The sequence below is a fragment of the Papio anubis genome, chromosome 11 (assembly GCF_008728515.1).
Source record: "Papio anubis isolate 15944 chromosome 11, Panubis1.0, whole genome shotgun sequence".
NCBI lineage: Eukaryota > Metazoa > Chordata > Mammalia > Primates > Cercopithecidae > Papio > Papio anubis.
In genome coordinates this window covers 51,045,740-51,066,327 of record NC_044986.1, presented here as the reverse complement: position 1 = coordinate 51,066,327, position 20,588 = coordinate 51,045,740, and positions in this window count along the sequence as shown.

Here is a 20,588-nt window from a genome sequence, read left to right as displayed (position 1 = left end):
TGAGCCAATGCACCGGACTAATTTATTAACCTTTTAACACATTAATCTATGAAGTCACTAAGGCAGAGCCCTCATAATTCCTCTCAAATACGTCACTTAACACTGCCACATTAGAAATCAAATCTTGACATGAGTTTTGGAGGGAACATTCATAGCAGTCAGTACTGTATCATACGAAGTATATGGGCTTGGCCATCAGAGAGACTGCAGTATATTTAAACCCTGTGCCTGCCATGGGTTAGCAGTCCTCAGTTTCAGCAATGTTCTTGAAAATTCTGAACATCAGTATTCTCATTTGCAATGGAGGAAAATAATAGTGAATTTGATGAGGCTTAAAATGGTAGACATTTATGTGGGTGCTCAATACACATTTATTTAATCTCATCCTTCTCATACCCCTTTCTACCATTGGCTTAAATCAAATTTAATTTGTAAGGAGAGTTAAATGTAATACAATTTCAGTGTGTTCGTTACCATGGAGCAGATAAAACAATGTCTTGAAGTATATTGTGTGGTATACAGTGTTACAACACCTAAATTATTCAATTTAATTCCAGGTACATTATAATTGATTCCTCAGATTCTAGGTGGAATATGTGTATTTGGAGGACAGAGCTACTCTGAGTGTAGTTGAAGAGTAAAACTATACTTAAAAAGGAGGATTAGTCTTAATGGGAAAAAGAAAAAATATCAGTAAATGAACAATATAATTATAGAAAATATATTAAAATATAAGACAATTAAGTAAATATTAAGGCTACAGTATACATGAGAAAAATACCTCAAAGTAACATTTTTAAATGCGATACTGCAAGTCTGTTTTTGTAACACTGCATTTAAAATATGTGAAGTTTGAGTTTTGTTTTGTTAGGACAGTGCTACTTAGATTAAAAGATAGCAGAAAGCAAGCAAATTGATTTAGTCTTCATGATTATGAACCACGAAGGTCAGATAAAGTCTGTGCATTTTTCACAGATTTAAAAAGAATCAGTAGGGAGCAGTTAGTAAAATATTCAAAAGATGGATCAATGACAAACCTTTCAGAGATATTCACTCATTTGAAGCTGAGGCCAAGAATTATAAGCAATAAACTTTTCACAAAATTATCTTTCCAACAGTAAACTTTGATATGGCATAGCATAAATGATATGGGTGATAATGTAAATGATGTACAACATGTGCATTATATGTACCTTGACTATTAAATGCTGTGTAACATCCGCATCTATTCTGCTATCTCTTAGTTTTATATCATTTTGTTATTTTTTTCCTGAATGGTTAGTCAGGTTGGGCAGCGATAAATTCAAAGACCTGTCACCTAAAACAGTTAGTGTATTGGCAGGAAAGGAGTTTGGCTTAATAACTGGATACAGGTGAAAGGAAAGTCATGCCAAGTTCTATTCATTAGCAGTGCCAATATATCCTTGCACAGCTCTCTTTTCCTCACAATTCCTATTAAAAAAAGAAGAAGAAAAGCTGTACTATTAAACAAATGACAAGAAAAAGTATTTTTTTTTTTCATATGTTAAAAAGGATGTTGAGTTTGGCATAATGGCCTAATGGTAGATTGTTGGATATTACTTTGCTAGATTGTTGGGATGCATTTCCCTACCCTGCCTCAAAGACCTTACGTCCCTCAAAAAAACTTCAAAAATTGAGAGAGATAGCATTAGGAGCTATACTTAATGTAAATGATGAGTTAATGGACACAACACACCAACATGGCACATGCATACATATGTAACAAACCTGCACGTTGTGCACATGTACCCTAGAATTTAAAGTATAGTAATAAAATATTTAGAAGAATCAGGTCCTAATATAAAAGAGGCACATGGACAGCTTCAGGTTGTAACAGAAAAATTATTTTATTCATCATTCATTCATTCAGCAATGATTTAACAAATCCTGAGTGACCTGCCATTGAAGTGGCCACACACATGGGTTTTTAATAGTTGACCTAAAAAACTTTTTCTAGATGATCCATTCTTTTAAACTTTAGAATAATAAGCAAAAATATATAAAAACATGTTGATAACACTTGTGATACTCGGGGTTTAATTACATTGAAGCAGTATTTTCCAATATGTCAAGGTGAAGTGCAGGTGGTATTAGTGATTGCAGTTAAATAGCAGCAATATCAACAATCAAATTAGGGAAAATAACATTTTCAGACATTACTAGATTTTCTTTGGTGTCATATTTAATATGCAGTAAAGATAAGTAATTAGCATAAGAATATAAAACCATACTGAATGGTTTTTAGAAAATAAAACCATTTTAGAAAATAAATTATGTGCTTTTTTAATGGAAATATCACAAAATCATTAGATTAAGAAATACATTTCTGTACATTTCAAGGAAGACTCTATTTCAAATTATTTACCTGGTTCATAGGCATTGGATGTGGTGACAATCTAGTATTTAGGAAGTTAATTATTTCAGTCAATATCCAGTCATTTTGACGTCAAAAAAAATTACATGTTAAAGACAGTGAACATCTTTACCTGCATTTCCTGTGCTGTCTTGGTTTTATCATGGATTACTTTTCATTCTTCTTACCATTTGTATTACACTTTGCTAAGTCTAGCTGAATGCAAACTTTCTCACAGCAAGAACCTTTCTCTGTCTTTTCAAAATTTTATCCTGGGAAGCATCAGAAAAATTTCAGTTCTCTTAAGACTTCATAAAGAATATTAATCTAACAGATAATAAAAGCCTGTATAAGGCTTTGGCTATTCCCTGCCCAATTTCATGCAGAATTTAGACCACATCCTTTAGTAAATTAACTAGCCTCATTGGCATTTTTGGTCAAATTATAGAAAAGACAATTTTTTTGTGTAGAGGAAAATCCAAAACATGTTTCATTCTCTAATATGACCCAACCTTGATCTAGGAAGCAAGTACTGGGAAGTGGATCTCCTTTAGATTTCAGTATTCACTTCCCTCTCAACCAAAGTCTTTTGTGAAGTACACTAATGTCTTAATCAAGCCAGAAAACCCTTAGTTTTCTCTCAGGTACTATGTGGTAATTCAGAAATAGCTATTCCATGGGTTTCTCTACTATTTGCTTGCCATAATGAGTTAAACATCACTTAAAATTATAAAATTAACATAATGCACATTCAGGAAAGTAATTAAACAACATTGCCAAAAAAAAAAAAAAAAGAGAGAAAAAAAGAAAAAGAAAAAAAGGTTTTCTCTTTTCTAAAAGATTTGATTCTAAGAATTATTTTAAAACCCCTTATTAAATGTAATTTTAAATTAAAAGTATAAATTTTAATTTCAACATAAAAAGAACTTACAAAAGCAAAAAAAAGTAAATGAAAATAGTGATAATTTTAAAAAGCCTACTCTTAATTCTGCTTTGTGAGGCTAAAATAAAAGTAATTGCTATGAAACATTTAAATTAAGGCTAAGTTTTTTTAAAAGTCATTATTGAAACAAAATTTCTGAAAAAAACATCAAGTGCATGCATAATGGCAGTCATCAAATTCATAGTGGAAAATTATTGAAAAGTTATCCCAAAGTTCATAAACTTTATTATTTTAACATTGAGGCAGTGAGATTGAATTTTATTTCTGAACTTTATTTCTGAACAGTGTTAACCATGTTTTCAGTGGCTGCTGGATGTGGATACATATTTCTGAAAAAGTTATTAATATTCAAAAAAAGCAAAAGAAAACTTTCCTTTACTCAAGATGCACAAAATCACGAGTGAGGAAAATCCATTATAAATCCATCAAAGCAAGAGTGAGGGAAGGCAAATATGTGTCGGCAATATGAAGGCATATGCCTACATTTCTGTTTAAAAAGTAGGGAGAGTGATATTATATAAAGAGCAGGGCTCCAATTAACAAAATAAGTTGTTCTTGAGTTCTAGCATCTCCTCAAAATGCACTGTATCCTGATTTTGACAAATACAGTTTGTTCTCTTTCTCTCTCTGTCTCTCTCTCCCCTCACCAACACACACATTTATATTTCATAAAAAAGTAAGATTTCTGAAAGTATTACTGTAGCTTTCCAAGGCATCTAAATCATATCACTAGTGCCTCTTGTCTATATGTATTTGCCAAATGGAACTGGCTGTGTCGATATCATTAGCCTTCATCATGTGGTTGAATGATGTAGACACAGTTTTACCTGTTTTAAATCATGCCTTTCTTAACTCAGTAGAATAACACTGAAATATATAAGAAAGGTTATTTCAGCCATGCTCTGTGCTATATTTTGAAATGGGATTCTATACTAAAACTATTTTCCTATTTTGATACACATTCACAAGACGTGTTAAATTGTATTTTTGGTGTTCATTGCCATTTGTCATGTATTTTCCAATTGGGAGCTCAAAACACTGATCCCCATAAGACGTATCAGGGAGTTGTTCAGAAACTTCAATTGCTTATCTAGCACTTTTACTAATTTTTTACTTTATTTACTACATTTACTGAAGCAAATTATTTTGACAAGTTTTGTCATGTTAACAGTCATCAACTTATCTTAATGAAATCATCTTAATGAAATTCACTCTATGTTATACAATGTTAAAATACAAGGATTAAGCAAAAATCTGATGTGTGTGTAGAAAAGCTAAGGAACTATCAGAGTATAAAGTCAACAAGCAAAACCTTCAATTTGAGTTACGTCTCTCAGGACATAAAAAATAACGTTAAGCCAGTAAGAGAGTAAGTAAAGATCAAGTGTCAGCCTGTCAGACACATATAAATCACAATTAAGTTGTTTTCTAATTATAAATGCACTTCTTGGCATTAAACTCTGGCTCGAGCATGTCAGGAGGAAATGTTAATATTCTGACCCAGAGGTCTGGCAGCATTAGACTTGCCTTATTGTTAAGCCTACATATTAATGTAGGATGTACCTTTGTTTGGCTCAAATCCCTCTCCCCGAAGCAGGATGCCAATTATTTTCCATGCCAATTTTTCAACTGCCAGGGCACAGCTTTACTTGTTAGGTTCTCCCTAAAGTTCATGAAGCCAAACGATGCAAAAACAATGAAAAGAATGCTTTATTAAGATTGATTTTTAAGGACTTTCTGGATACTGCTGAGATACTGCTGAGAGTATGGACTCTCAGTATTACGTTTTGAAAACTATTTGAAATGTGTGTTAGAGCTCCCTGACTCTTTAAGGATCGTATAAGCTGGAGACGGACTATGTTTCAGCTCTGATATTTTTGTTCTTCTTTCCAATAACCAGTTTTCATTACATTAACATACCGTACCACTTATTTTTTTTCCTCCCAATAATGCCTGCCTTCATTTTCTTTTGGCAGTAGCAAACCTATTGACCCTGAAATTTCTGTATGAAAGCTGCTTGCTATTAAACACCTGTACCAGAAAAAATGAGACTTCTATTATCCAAAAGATGCTTCAGTCTGTGTCCTAGAGATTTTTTTATGTGAGGTAATATCATACAAAATAAAGTTGAATTTTACTGACTGTATACAAACATAAATAAGAGAATGGCTGTTGTAGTTATATCAATTGGAGCAAGAATGTAAGCAGACTAACTACAAAATCCACAAATACATTAAGATTCTTTTGAATTTATATATAGTTGTAGCAATTTACATTATTCCTAATCTATGCTTACCTCACACATCTACAGAATATCTCAGTAGAATTTCAAAACATATTTTAAAATTAGAACCTTAGATGATATCCCTATAGAATTTAATGACAAGATTTCCTCCTGAATTTTGAACCTCAGTGGAGTAGCAAAGATTCATTGCTCTAAGAAATGGATCCAAATGGGCAGGTCACAAATTACTAAGTGTGAGTTACTAGAATCAGGGGACATGATTTGAGGGAGACATTAACAAAAGATATCTTGTAGAAGGAAAGGGTGCTAATAATTAATAATTTTAACAATAGGTCTGGATGGAAAAAAAATAAAACTACAAAGAATCTACCAATTAAATCTTTCTCATTTATTCATCTTTTGTCTCTCTTTCTCTTTCTCTCTCTCTCTCTCTCTCACACACACACACACACACACACACACACACTTTTCCTTTCTCTTTTCAGTGGCTTGACAGATTTGAAATTATGATGAAAGTTTTTGGATTTTGCAGTTACATAAGAGAGTAAGTCCAATTTCAAGTTCCTCGATATACCTAAAGATCTTTATTGACTATGATGTGATTTATTCTCTTAATATTGACCCTCTTCCCCCTGGAAAATAGAATATGTGTTCATTGAAATGAACTTAAGCAATACAGAACTAATACGGCATCATATGAAAATAAACTGTTTATATCAGGTAATTATCAGTCTAGACATCACTATAGGCACATGTGCAGGAAGAATAAGAGAGTGCTACAGGTATATCTGTTTAAAATGACAAATGTGTTCAAAAATTATTGCAATAATGTGTTATATATTTAATTGAAATGTTATTTTTTTCTATTTTTATTTAAGTAAAGAAAACAAACTGAATAAAAATTGAAGTAATGGTGAACTTTAAATGTTTTTTTCAGTTAAAATTAACATAAATTGGAGAAAATATTATATTAAGGCCATTATTTTTAAAACTTTTATTTATGCATTTTTACCAGCTTTATTGAAATATATTTAACAATGAAATTTTTCCATAGTTCCTTTTTTGTTTGTCTTTATATTATTCGTTGCTCTAATTTTTATTATTTCCGCCCATCTGTTAACTTAGGCCTTAAAAGTTTTTTTTTTTGTTTTTTTGTTTGTTTGTTTGTTTTTTGTTTGTTTGTTTGTTTTTGTTTTTTCCCCCTAGTTCTTTCATATGAAAAGTTAGATATTTATTTGGAATTATTTTCCTTAATGTAAGCATTTATCACTATAAACTACCTTCTCAGGACAGCTTTTGCGGTGTCCAAGAAGTTAGGGCATGTTGTGTTTTTAAAATTTTAAGATGATTTTTTATTTATCTCTTTATTTCTTCTTTTGCTCATTGGTTGTGTTTGAGTGTGTTGTTTAATTTCCATGTTTGTGAATTTTCCAATTTTACTCCTTTTGTTGATTTTTAGTTTCATGTCATGGTGGTCAGAAACATACTTCATATAATTTCTGTCTTTTAAAATTTCTTGAGACTCGTTTAGTGGTCCAATATATGGTATAACCTGAAGAATATTTCATGTACAGTTGAGAGGAACTTGCATACTGCTGTTTATGAGTGGAATGTTCTGTGCATGTCTGTTAGCTCAATTTGGTAGTATTATTAAAGTCTGCTGTTTCCTTATTGACTTTCTGGATGATCTATCCATTATGGAAATTGGGGTGGTGAAGTCTCCTACTATTATTGTACTGCTGTTACTTCTCTCTTCAGTTCTGTTAACATTTCCTTTATATACTTAGATCTATTATTGGGTGCATATATATTTATAATCATTATATCCTCTTGATGAATCAATACTTTTGTTGTTATATACTGATTTTCTTTGTCACATGACAGATTTTGACTAAAAGTCTATTTTGTCTGAAAGAAATATTCCTACCTTGTTCTCTCTCGGTTACTATTTTACAGACTATCCTTTATATTCCTTCCATTCTAGCCTATATATATTCTTAAAGTCAAGGGGAGTCTGTTGTATGTAGCATAATGTTAGATGTTTTAAATTCGTTTGGCCACTCTTTACTTATTCATTAGAGAATTTAATTCATTTAAACTTAAATATTAATAGGTAAGGACTTAGTTTTGCCATTCTGTTAATATTTTGACTGTTTTGTATTTCCTTTGTCCCTTTCTTTTTTTCTGCCTGTCTTTGTGATTTGATGATTTTCTCTAGTACTTTGTTTTGTTTTTTTTCTATTTATATTTTGTGTTCCTACTAGAAAATTCTTTGTGGTTACAATAAGCCTTTTTAAAAATATGTTACAGTTATAGGTGTGTATTCTAAGCTTAATTAAGCAGCTTAACTAAATTGCATATAAAAACTCTACACTTTTACATCTCCCACCCAGACTTCATGCTCTCAATGTTACGCTTTACCTCTTTTTATATTTGTGCATCCATTAAAAAATGATTGTAGTTGTTATTTCTAACACTTTTGATTTTTAAATTTTAAACTAGAGATAAAAGTGATTCATGCTCAGTCATTATAGTATTAGAGTATTCTGAATTTGTCTTTCATATATTTTCATGTTGTTACTTACTGTCCATTTATTCCAACTTGAGAATTATTTTGGCATTTATTATAAGGTAAGTGCAATAGTAATAAACTCCTTTAATTGTGTGTGTGTTCATGTGTGTGTTTTTTGTTTGTTTGATTGTGTGTTTGGTCTGGGGATGTTTTTATCTTCCTTTTGTTTCTGAAGGACATCTTTGCTAGGTATAATATTGGTTGGCAATATTTTTTTTTTTTCCTTCAGCACTTTGAATATGTAATTCCACTCTTTCATGACATGCAAGGCTTCTGCTGAGAAATATGCTGATAACCTTATGCTGTTTCCCTTGTATGTGATGACTGGCCTATTTATTTGCTGCTTTCTAAGTTCTCTTTCTGGTCTAACATTTGGCAATTTGATTGTAGTGTGTCTCTTGATTATCTTTCTTGGGTTTATCTTGCCTAGAGTCTTTTGAGCTTAATGAATCTTGATGTCTATATCACTCCCAAAATTTGGGATGTTATCAGTCATTATTTCTTGAAATATGCTCTCTACCCTGTTCTCTCTCCTTCTGCTGGAACTTTCATAATGCATATTTTCATAATGCATACATAATGCTTGATGGTGTCCATGGATCCTCTAAATTTTCTTTACTGTTTTTCCTTTTATTTCTTCAACTAGCTAATTTTAAATGACCAGTTTTCAAGATTACAAATTCTTTATTTTGCATAATAAAATCTGTTTGAGATCTTTATTACTTGTTTTCAATTCTTGTATTGTATCCTTCAGCTTCAGATATTCAAGATTTCTATTTGAATCTCTTTTTGTGGTTTCTATTTCTTTATTAAACTTCTATTTTTTATGGATGGTTTTTTCTTCAGATTTTGTTTAACCATTTTTCTGTGTCCTTAAAGTAATTATTTGGAACTCTTTGTTGGGTAATTCATAGATCTCAATACATTTGTGGTCAATTATGGGAGCTTTATGAGTTTCTATTGGTGGTATTATGTTTGTCTGTACCTTTGTAATTCTTACAGCCTTGTATTGGTGTTTGTGCATTTGAAGCAGTAAACCTCTTTTAGCCTTTACAGACTGGTTTTAGCAGTTAAAGACCACTTCTTGTTGGATTCTCAGGGTGATAAGAGTGCCTATACAATCCCAGTTGAGTGGGATTAGAGCTGAGTCACAGGTCCTCTGTGTAGTCTGCAGTGGGATCCATGGTTGCCAGACATATTACCAGAGGGCTGGATGGGCTTGAATCTTGTCTGGTCCCTATGAGGTTTCTTATTGAGTCAGTGGATAGAAATCTGGCCAGGCAGAACTGCTTCCAGATTGTAGTTGAGAGGGACTGGCACCAAGTTACAGGGCTGCTTCAGGATCTGCACTAAGATGAAGATTGACAGGCCTGCTTCTATGTACATAAAGGGACATGCCTCCCAGAGGTTGGGAAGATGTACTCCTAGACTGCAGCTGGGCAGGTTTGTATCTGGGTTACATGGCCATTTGAGAATCTGCTGTGGTACCAAGTTAGGTGGGTCTGCCTCTAGTGACACAAATAAGCTTGTCTCCTGGTGTGTTTCTAGGCTTATTAGTCTGTTCTCACACTGCTATGAAGAAATACTCGAGACTGGGTAATTTATAAAGAAAAGAGGTTTAATGAACTCACAGTTCTCCATTGCTGGGGAGGCCTCAGAAAATTTACAATCATGGCAGAAGATGAAGGGGAAGCAAAGACACTTCCTACATAATGGCAGGTGGGAGAGCATGCAAGCAAGTGCAGGGGAACTGCCTTTTCTAAAACCATCAGATCTCATGGGACTTACTCACTATCATGAGAACAGAATGTGGAAAACTGCACCCATGATTCAATTATCTCCATCTGGTCTCTCCTTTGACACATGGGGATTATGGTGATTACAATTCAAGGTGATATTTGGGTGGGACATAGAGCCAAACCATATCACCAGAGGGTCAGGACTGATCCCAGACCTAGACTCTAGCTGGCAGGGGCTAGAACCGGGTTACAGGACCTCGTCAAGTACTGTAGTTTTACTAAGTTAGGTGAACCTCCCTCAAAGGACATGGACAAGTATGTATTCTAGCATGTTGCTGGGCAGGCAAGGCTGTTCCTAGGTTATGACTGAGAGGAGTTGGAGCCAGGTCGGTCACAGTCTGCTTCAGGGTTCACAGCCAGGGCTGAGTTTAACAGGTCTGTTTCCCAAAGCATGTGTGCAAGTCACTCATTCATTGGCATCTCCACAATGAGATGGGAGAGTTATGGTTCTGTAGCCAGGACTACAGTTGGTACCTAGGGTATAGACTTGCTTTCTCAAAGTGACCCTCCTCTATTTTGTATATCACCAAAGTTTTGCAGCCTCCTATCTCAATTCTAAAGTTTCCACAAAGGCATTTTCATTCATGAATGGATGCCAAATTATTGCTGTAGTGGGGTATGAGCAGGGGACCTCCTAATCTTCCATTTTGCTGGCATCATCACTCTTTTATATTTTTGACTACATTTTAATTTACATAGTATAGATTGGCTCATTCAAAGGAAAATTGTGATAATTGATTACTTTTTTCCACTTTCTAATTTCATAAATCACATTATTTTTAAAAAAGTAAGTTTACAACAATTAAATTCAATTTTGTGATCACGATTTCCAGGTTTCATTCTTATTTAATTGGATTCAAATTTTACTTTTCATCTTTTTTTTTTTTTTTTTTTTTTTTGAGACGGAGTCTTACTCTGTCGCCCAGGCTGGAGTGCAGTGGCCGGATCTCAGCTCACTGCAAGCTCCGCCTCCCGGGTTCCCACCATTCTCCTGCCTCAGCCTCCCGAGTAGCTGGGACTACAGGCGCCCACCACCTCGCCCGGCTAGTTTTTTGTATTTTTTAGTAGAGACGGGGTTTCACTGTGTTAGCCAGGATGGTCTCGATCTCCTGACCTCGTGATCCGCCCGTCTCGGCCTCCCAAAGTGCTGGGATTACAGGCTTGAGCCACCGCGCCCGGCCTTACTTTTCATCTTTTAACCATGGTTTTTCTAACACTACTTGAGTTTATTATTCGTCTTAGTTTTTTAACTGGCACAGTGTGTGTGTTTAGGGGTGTACATGGGGGTATGTGTCCCTAAAACTCATGGGCGTTACATTAGTTTTTATTTATTTTTTGTTTTGTTTACTTTAAACGAAAACCAACATCCTGACTGGGTGTAGCATCTTTAGAGTATACTCTCATTACTCTAGAAATTTGTAGACATTGTCTGCTAACCTTTAGTTTTGATTATAACTTTGAATAATCTTCAAGAAGGTTTAAATCTTTATCTTTAAGGAAATTTAGCTTTTTTCCTGGATAATAAAAAATTATTTATACTTGTTATTCAATATTTTAATGTAAATGTCTCGTATTGTCATTTATATCTAACATTTCTAAAACATGGTTTTCTCTTCCCAAAAATATTCTTCATTTTGTTCTTTTCAGAAAATTGCTCTTTTCTTTTTTTATACTTTCAGTTATAGGGTACATATACACAACGTGCAGGTTTGTTACACATGTGTACATGTGCTATGTTGGTGTGCTGCGACCATTAACTCGTCATTTACATTAAATATATCTCCTAATGCTATCTCCCCCCATCCCCTCCCCACAATAGGCCCCAGTGTATGAGTTCCCCTTCCTGTGTCCATGTGATCTCATTGTTCAATTACCACCTGTGAGTGAGAACATGTGGTCTTTCGTTTTCTGTTCTTGTGATAGTTTGCTGAGAATGATGGTTTCCAGCTGCATCCATGTCCCTACAAAGGACATGAACTCATCCTTTTTTATGGCTGCATCGTATTCCATGGTGTATATGTGCCATATTTTCTTAATCCAGTCTGTCACTGATGGACATTTGGGTTGATTCCAAGTCTTTGCTATTGTGAATAGTGCAGCAATAAACATATGTGTGCATGTGTCCTTATAGCAGCATGATTTATAATCCTTTGGGTATATAACCAGTAATGGGATGGCTGGGTCAAATGGTATTTCTAGTTCTAGATCCTTGAGGAATCGCCACACTGTTTTCCACAATGGTTGAATTAGTTCACAGTCCCGCCAACAGTGTAAAAGTGTTCCTATTTCTCCACATCCTCTCTAGCACCTGTTGTTTCCTGACTTTTTAATGATCGCCATTCTAACTGGTGTGAGATGGTATCTCATTGTGGTTTTGATTTGCATTTCTCTGATGGCAGGTGATGATGAGCATTTTTTCATGTGTCTGTTGGCTGTATGAATGTCTTCTTTTGAGAATTGTCTGTTCATATCCTTTGCCCACTTTTTGATGGGGTTGTTTGTTTTTTTCTTGTAAATTTGTTTGATTTATTTGTAGGTTCTGGATATTAGCCTTTTGTCAGATGAGTACATTGCAATAATGAGTAGATTACAAAAAAGAATGGGAGAAACATTCTGTAGGTCGCCTGTTCACTCTGATGGTAGTTTTTTTTTTTGCTGTGCAGAAGCTCTCTAGTTTAATTAGATCCCATTTGTCAATTTTGGCTTTTGTTGCCATTGCTTTTGGTGTTTTAGACATGAAGTCCTTGCCCATGCCTATGTCCTGAATGGTATTACCTAGGTTTTCTTCTAGGGTTTTTATGATTTTAGGTCTAACATTTAAGTCTCTAATACATCTCAAATTAGTTTTCATATAAGGAGTAAGGAAAGGATCCAGTTTCAGCTTTCTACTTTTGGCTAGCCAATTTTTCCAGCACCATTTATTAAATAGGGAATCCTTTCCCCATTTCTTGTTTTTCTCAGGTTTGTCAAAGATCAGATGGCTGTAGATGTGTGGTATTATTTCTGACGGCTCTGTTCTATTCCATGGGTCTATATATCTGTTTTGGTACTAGTACCATGCTGTTTTGGTTACTGTAACCTTGTAGTATAGCTTGAAGTCAGGTAGCATGATGCCTCCAGCTTTGTTCTTTTCGCTTAGGATTGTCTTGGCAATGCAGGCTCTTTTTTGGTTCCATATGAACTTTAAAGGAATTTTTTTCAATTCTGTGAAGAAAGTCATTGGTAGCTTAATGGGGATGGCATTGAATCTATAAATTACCTTGGGCAGTATGGCCATTTTCATGACATTGATTCTTCCTATCCATGAGCATGGTATGTTCTTCCATTTGTTTGTGTCCTCTTTTATTTCACTGAGCAGTGGTTTGTAGTTCTCCTTGAAGAGGTCCTTTATATCCCTTGTAAGTTGCATTTTATTTTATTCTCTTTGAAGCTACTGTGAATGGAAGTTCATTCATGATTTGGCTCTCTGTTTGTCTGTTACTGGTGTATAAGAATGCTTGTGACTTTTGCACATTGATTTTGTATCCTGAGACTTTGCTGAAGTTGCTTAACAGCTTAAGGAGATTTTGGACTAAAATGATGGGGTTTTCTAAATGTACAATCATGTCATCTGCAAACAGGGACAATTTGACTTCTTCTTTTCCAAACTGAATACTCTTTATTTCTTTCTCTTGCCTAATTGCCCTAGCCAGAACTTCCAACACTATGTTGAATAGGAGTGGTGAGAGAGGGCATCCCTGTCGTGTGCCAGTTTTCAAAGGGAATGCTTCCAGTTTTTGCCCATTCAGTATGATATTGGCTGTGTATTTGTCATAAATAGCTCTTATTATTTTGAGATATGTTCCATGAATACAGAATTTATTGAGAGATTTTAGCATGAAGGGCTGCTGAATTTTGTCAAAGGCCTTTTCTGCATCTATTGAGATAATCATGTGGTTTTTGTCTTTGGTTCTGTTTATATGCTGATTGTGTTTATCGATTTGCATATGTTGAACCAGCCTTGTATCCCAGGTATGAAGCCCACGTGATCATGGTGGATAAGCTTTTTGATGTGCTGCTGGATTTGTTTTGCCAGTATTTTACTGAGGATTTTTTCATCGATGTTCATCAGGGATATTGGTCTAAAATTATCTTTTTTTGTTGTGTCTCTGCCAGACGTTAGTATCAGGATGATGTGGGCCTTTTAAAATGAGTTAGGGAGGATTCCCTCCTTTTCTATTGATTGGAATAGTTTCAGGAGGAGTGGTACCAGCTCCTCCTTGTACCTCTGGTAGAATTCGGCTGTGAATCCATCTCATCCTTGACTTGTTTTGGTTGGTAGGCTATTAATTATTGCCTCAATTTCAGAGCCTGCTCCTTCAGGGATTCAACTTCTTCTTGGTTTAGTCTTGGGAGAGTGTAAGTGTCCAGGAAATTATCCATTCCTTCTAGGTTTTCCAGTTTATTTGCGCAGAGGTTTTTATAGTATTCTCTGATGGTAGTTTGTATTTCTGTGGGGTCGGTGGTGATATCCCCTTTATCATTTTTAATTGCGTCGATTTGATTATTTCTCTTTTCTTGTTTATTAGTCTTGCAAGCGGTCTATCAATTTTGTTGATCTTTCAAAAAACCAACTCCTGGATTCATTGATTTTTTGGAGGGTTTTTTGTGTCTCTATCTCCTTCAGTTCTGCTCTGATCTTAGTTATTTCTTGCCTTCTGCTAGCTTTTGAATGTGTTTGCTCTTGCTTCTCTAGTTCTTTTAATTGTGTTGTTAGGGTGTCAATTTTAGATCTTTCCTGCTTTCTCTTGTGGGCATTTAGAGATATAAATTTTCCTCTACACACTGCTTTAAATGTGTCCCAGAGATTCTGGTATGTTGTATCTTTGTTCTCATTGGTTTCAAAGAACATCTTTATTTCTGCCTTCATTTCATTATGCACCCAGTAGTCACTCAGGAGCAGGTTGTTCAGTTTCCATGTATTTGAGCGGTTTTGATTGATTTTCTTAGTCCTGAGTTCTAGTTTGATTGCACTGTGGTCTGAGAGACAGTTTGTTATAATTTCTGTTCTTGTACATTTGCTGAGGAGTGCTTTACTTCCAATTATGTGGTCAATTTTGGAATAAGTGTGATGTGGTGCTGAGAAGAATGTATATTCTGTTGATTTGGGGTGGAGAGTTCTATAGATGTCTATTAGGTCTGCTTGTTGCAGAGATGAGTTCAATTCCTGGATATCCTTGTTTACTTTCTGTCTCGTTGATCTGTCTAATGTTGACAGTGGAGTGTTGAAGTCTCCCATTATTATTGTATGGGAGTCTAAGTCTCTTTGTAAGTCTCTAAGGACTTGCTTTATGAATCTGGGTGCTCCTGTATTGGGTGCATATATATTTAGGATAGTCAGTTCTTCCTGTTGAATTGATCCCTTTACCATTATGTAATGGCCTTCTTTGTCTCTTTTGATCTTTGATGGTTTAAAGTCTATTTTATCAGAGACTAGTATTGCAACCCCTGCTTTCTTTTGTTCTCCATTTGCTTGGTAAATCTTCCTCCATCCCTTTATTTTGAGCCTATGTATGTCTCTGCGTGTGAGATGAGTCTCCTGAATACAGCAGACTGATGGGTCTTGACTCTTTATCCAGTTTGCCAGTCTGTGTCTTTTATTGGAGCATTTAGTCCATTTACATTTAAGGTTAATATTGTTATGTGTGAACTTGATCCTGCCATTATGATATTAACTGGTTATTTTGCTCGTTAGTTGATGCAGTTTCTTCCTAGCCTCGACGGTCTTTACATTTTGGCATGTTTTTGAGATGGCTGGTACCGGTTGTTCCTTTCCATGTTTAGTGCTTCCTTCAGGGTCTCTTGTAAGGCAGGCCTAGTGGTGACAAAATCTCTAAGCATTTGCTTATCTGTAAAGGATTGTATTTCTCCTTCACTTATGAAACTTAGTCTGGCTGGATATGAAATTCTGGGTTGAAAATTCTTTTCTTTAAGAATGTTGAATATTGGCCCCCACTCTCTTCTGGCTTGTAGAGTTTCTGCCGAGAGATCTGCTGTTAGTCTGATGGGCTTCCCTTTGTGGGTAACCCGACCTTTCTCTCTGGCTGCCCTTAAGATTTTTTCCTTCATTTCCACTTTGGTGAATCTGGCAATTATGTGTCTTGGAGTTGCTCTTCTCGAGGAGTATCTTTGTGGCGTTCTCTGTATTTCCTGGATTTGAATGTTGGCCTGCCCTACTAGGTTGGGGAAGTTCTCCTGGATGATATCCTGAAGAGTGTTTTCCAACTTGGTTCCATTTTCCCCCTCACTTTCAGGCACCCCAATCAGATGTAGATTTGGTCTTTTTACATAATCCCATACTCTGCCATCTTGCACGCCCTCAGAAAATTGCTCTTGAAGTATTTCAACAGGTTTCTTTTCCATTTGCAAGAATTTTTTCCTAAATAATAACAATAATTTTATGTTGGACTATCATTGCCCTATATATGTTATCTTCTTAATAATTGTTTGATCTTTTTGTTTTGCACTCGCTTTGATTATTTTTCAAACTTTTCCCCTTTGTCAGTAGTTTAATTTTCAGCTTGTCGTTCTATTTGTTACTTATTAGTTCTGCAATGGTGTCATTTTAAACCATCTATTAACCCTTGTAATTTTCTCTTTATCTCAATCTCTTGTTATCTTTTTTGAATTGATTTCATTTAATCATGTTATTAAGTAGTTATTAGTGTGGTAAATACTAGTGAGATTATATCTTTGTTTCTCAGCTGATTTCTTTTTGTGAACTAGATTCTTTATATCTCTTTCAAAAAAATACACACACGCACACAGAGACTCACACACACATACAATCACACCATTTTCAAGGTTTGAATTCACTGCTCAGTTACTACAACTGTGTGACAATTGAAATATGGGGTAGATTACTTCTCAACAAATATAAAATATATTTTTCTGTTCTGAAGATGATGCTCAATGGAGGCTGTGAGTGTGGCTGTGGCTGTGTATGTGTATGTGTGTTTGTAACAAGATCATGTCTCTGTCCTCTCTTTTGAGGTTTTATTAAATGTACTATTAACAAGTTTCACTTGACCTTGATATTTATTTTACTCCAGTCAGGAATGCTCTCCATTTCTGGTCGTTCAGTCTACTGAGTTTAAAGCCTTGGAATTTTTAATCTGTCAGATAGAGTTAGACTCTGTTCTTCAATTCTACTTTTTTAATCATCCCTCTCCACTAACGCTTTAATTTTCTTCTCTCCAGACATTTAGACGCTGGTGGTGAGTCTCACATGTTTTTTTAACTTATGATTATTTCTGAAAAGTGAGAATAGAATTAGGAACTTTTTTGTGTTAAAATAAAACCTTCAGTTTTTTATAGCAATGAATTATTCTATTTCTTTAAAATGTATGACATTAGTTTTCCACCTTGTCTTTGTGGGCTATCGCTGGTGTATTTTAAAGACGTTGAGAATGTTTGCATTTGTTTCTGTTACGTTTGTTTGTTTATATTTTGGGAGTTTTAAAAATATAGTATCTTTCTTTCTTCTTTTATAAGTGACAGTTTATTTCATCAGGTATTTGAGAGGAAGATTCTATAATCTATCTACAGACACATAGCTCAAAATTTCCTGCTGTGTGATTTTAAATTATACAATTTTATATATTTTTCTGAATCTTGACGAATTTCCTCTGAATGCTGTAATCTTGTTTTTTCCGTAAATATTTTTGATATGTAATGGACAGGAACTATGTGAACGAGGGTATGTGTGCATGGCAGTGTGTGTTTTAAGGAAATGCCTGTTGTTTGAAATGTGCATGTTGGTTTCCATGTGCATCAAGGTGGGGGTGTGTGTGTTGGTGGTGTATGTCTTAGTGGGATATGTATTGGGGGACTGTGTCTATGATTGTAGGAAAATGTGTATATACTCATGGAAATTATATATGGATATGTGTAGGGATGTATATGAAAAAGACTGTGTGTATATGAGAAAGAGAGATGGAGAAGAAGAGAGAGAAACAATTTTTATGTGAATGGAAGCTTTTGAATTTGGCAAAACAAACAGGAAGTTGATAGACACATTTTATACCATAAACGACAAATTTGTGGGTTTATAGATGAATACTGATGCTTTAAAATATTAATATTAATTCTAGAATTAATTCATTGCAACCATGAAGATATGCTTCTATTCCTTCTCCAGCTTAAGTCTACTGATAGTGTTCTATGAAATTCTTATTGTGCTATTGTCTCTTTTCAACATAATATTATTATTGAGTGGGTGACCAAGCTATCATTTTCTTGCTCTTTGGACTATAAGAGCACTGAGCTTCACCAAGATAGTTTTTCACTCCCAACTGTATCTTCACATTCTTCAGTAAGAAACCACAGGGCATGAACAATGCAGTTAATTGACCTTTAACTCTCACTCCATGTGCTGCATGAAACAGAGATCCTCAGCAGATTTTTTGAAAGTTAAAAATAAATGGATGCTGTATCAGCATGAGCCTAAGATGGTCAGAGATTAACACAATACATGCTAGGGTAGAAAGGCAAACACTTTTAGAAACAACATTGCCACTTAAAAAAAAGTTTATTTTCACAAATAGGCAGGACAAGTGCAAAAGTAACATATTTTCAATGTTTCAATAATTGTGAATTTCAATAATTCAATAATCCTGTCTAAATAGATCATATAAACTAAGACATCTTAATTATGCCTAAAAGCTATAGTATAGAGTGTTTGTTTCAATATTATACCTTAAAAATCCTAAATATTCTGAGAGAATTATTTTTTCTTGTCACTCTCTTGTTTCTTTCTTTCTCTTTTTTGTTGTTGCTTTCTCTTTTTCTGTTTTTTACAGCTATCATACATATTGTAAGAATATGAGTTTTGTGAATTATTATAGATCTGAGTTTAAATTCTAGTAATAAGTCAGGTGCAGTGACTCACACATGTAACCCAGCATTTTGGGAGGCCAACGCGGGTTAAGCACCTGAGGTGAGGAGTTCAAGACCAGCCTGACCAACATGGCAAAACCCCGTCTCTACTAAAAATACAAAAATTAGCTGGGTGTGGTGGCGTACCAGCTACTTGGGAAGCTAAGCCAGCAGAATCACTTGAACCCAGGAGGCAGAGGTTGCAGTGAGCCGAGGTTGCGCCACCGCACTCCAGCCTGGGCAACAGAGTAAGACTCCTTCTAAAAAAAAAAAAAAAAGTTAATAACAACAATATTAGATATATTTTACTATTACTATTTGATGGCTAGTAGCCAATGTATTAAGCACTGGATATCCATTCCAGTATTTTATTTTAACAAAATTATTTATTATTTAATTAATTATTATGTAAAATAATAACATTATTTTAACAAAATGAATTATCATACTTTGTAATATCAACAGCTTAATAATGATGCAATCATGAGAGAGTAATTTAACTGTTCTGAACTTTTTTTGAAAACATATTTCCCAACAGTGACATATGACCAATGATAAATGCATCATAGTATTTTTAGGTGAATCAAATGAGATAACATATGAGATAACATATGTCAGCATATAAGTTCACCAGAAAAGTATGTTAGGAACAATTTGTGATACCTTCCAGGGAGGGAATAGTAGTTAGTAATACAATTTCTTTATATTTGCCTTTTCTGGTATATATTAATTAGCCCATGTTTGATAATTTAGGAAATGGTTACCTTTTAATGTCCCATCCTCATATCGTTAGTGTAGATGTAAAAATAATGAGTCTTCACATGCTTAATAAGTGTTATTAACATCTCCATTTTGTAGATGAAGAAATGAAGACTAAGCAGTTACAGTAACTTGTCCAATAAGTATCATTAACACAACCAAAGCAGATTTCTCCCATTCTAGAGCCTAAGAGCCTAATAATTTGATAATATTGATTGCTAAAAATATTAAAATATTTTAGTCCTCATTCATAATTAGTCAATTTCCCCAGACTCCCAAAACACCAGATCTACCCCCAATCAAACGGTGAAGAGGAAAGCCCTAACATAAAAGGAAGCCTTCCAGGGTCCCGTGAACTAAGACTAGCATTCATTCTGATTAGTTGGTACTCACAATATATTGACTGTCAACAATTTTTTATAACATTGTGTATTATCCAAGTTTCTCCATAGCAACAGAGCCAATAGAATACATAGAGAGACTAATAAGGAGAGCAAGAGCAAGAACAAGAGTGAGAGAGACTGATTTTAGGAACTGGCTTACATGACTGTGAGGGCTGTCAAGTCCAATATCTGTAGGGCAGGTCTATATGGCTGAAAATTCAGACAAAAGTTAAATCTGAAATCCATGGTCCAAGCCAGCATGTTGGAAATTCAAGCAAGATTTCATTGTTGAAGTTTTGAGGCAGAATTTCTCACTCCTCAGGAAAATTAGTCTTTGTTCTTAAGGCTTTCAACTATTTGAATCCATGTCATGGAGGGGAATCCACCTACCTTGTGGAGGGTAATCTGATTTACTCAAATTTACTGATTATAAATGTCACTCACATCTAAAAAATACCTTCACAGAAACATCTAATGTTTAACTAAACAAAGGGACAGCATTGCCTAGATAAGTTAATAAACAAAATTATCATACTTTGTAATATCTACAGCTTAATAATGATGCAATCATGAAAGAGTAATTTAACTGTTCTGAAC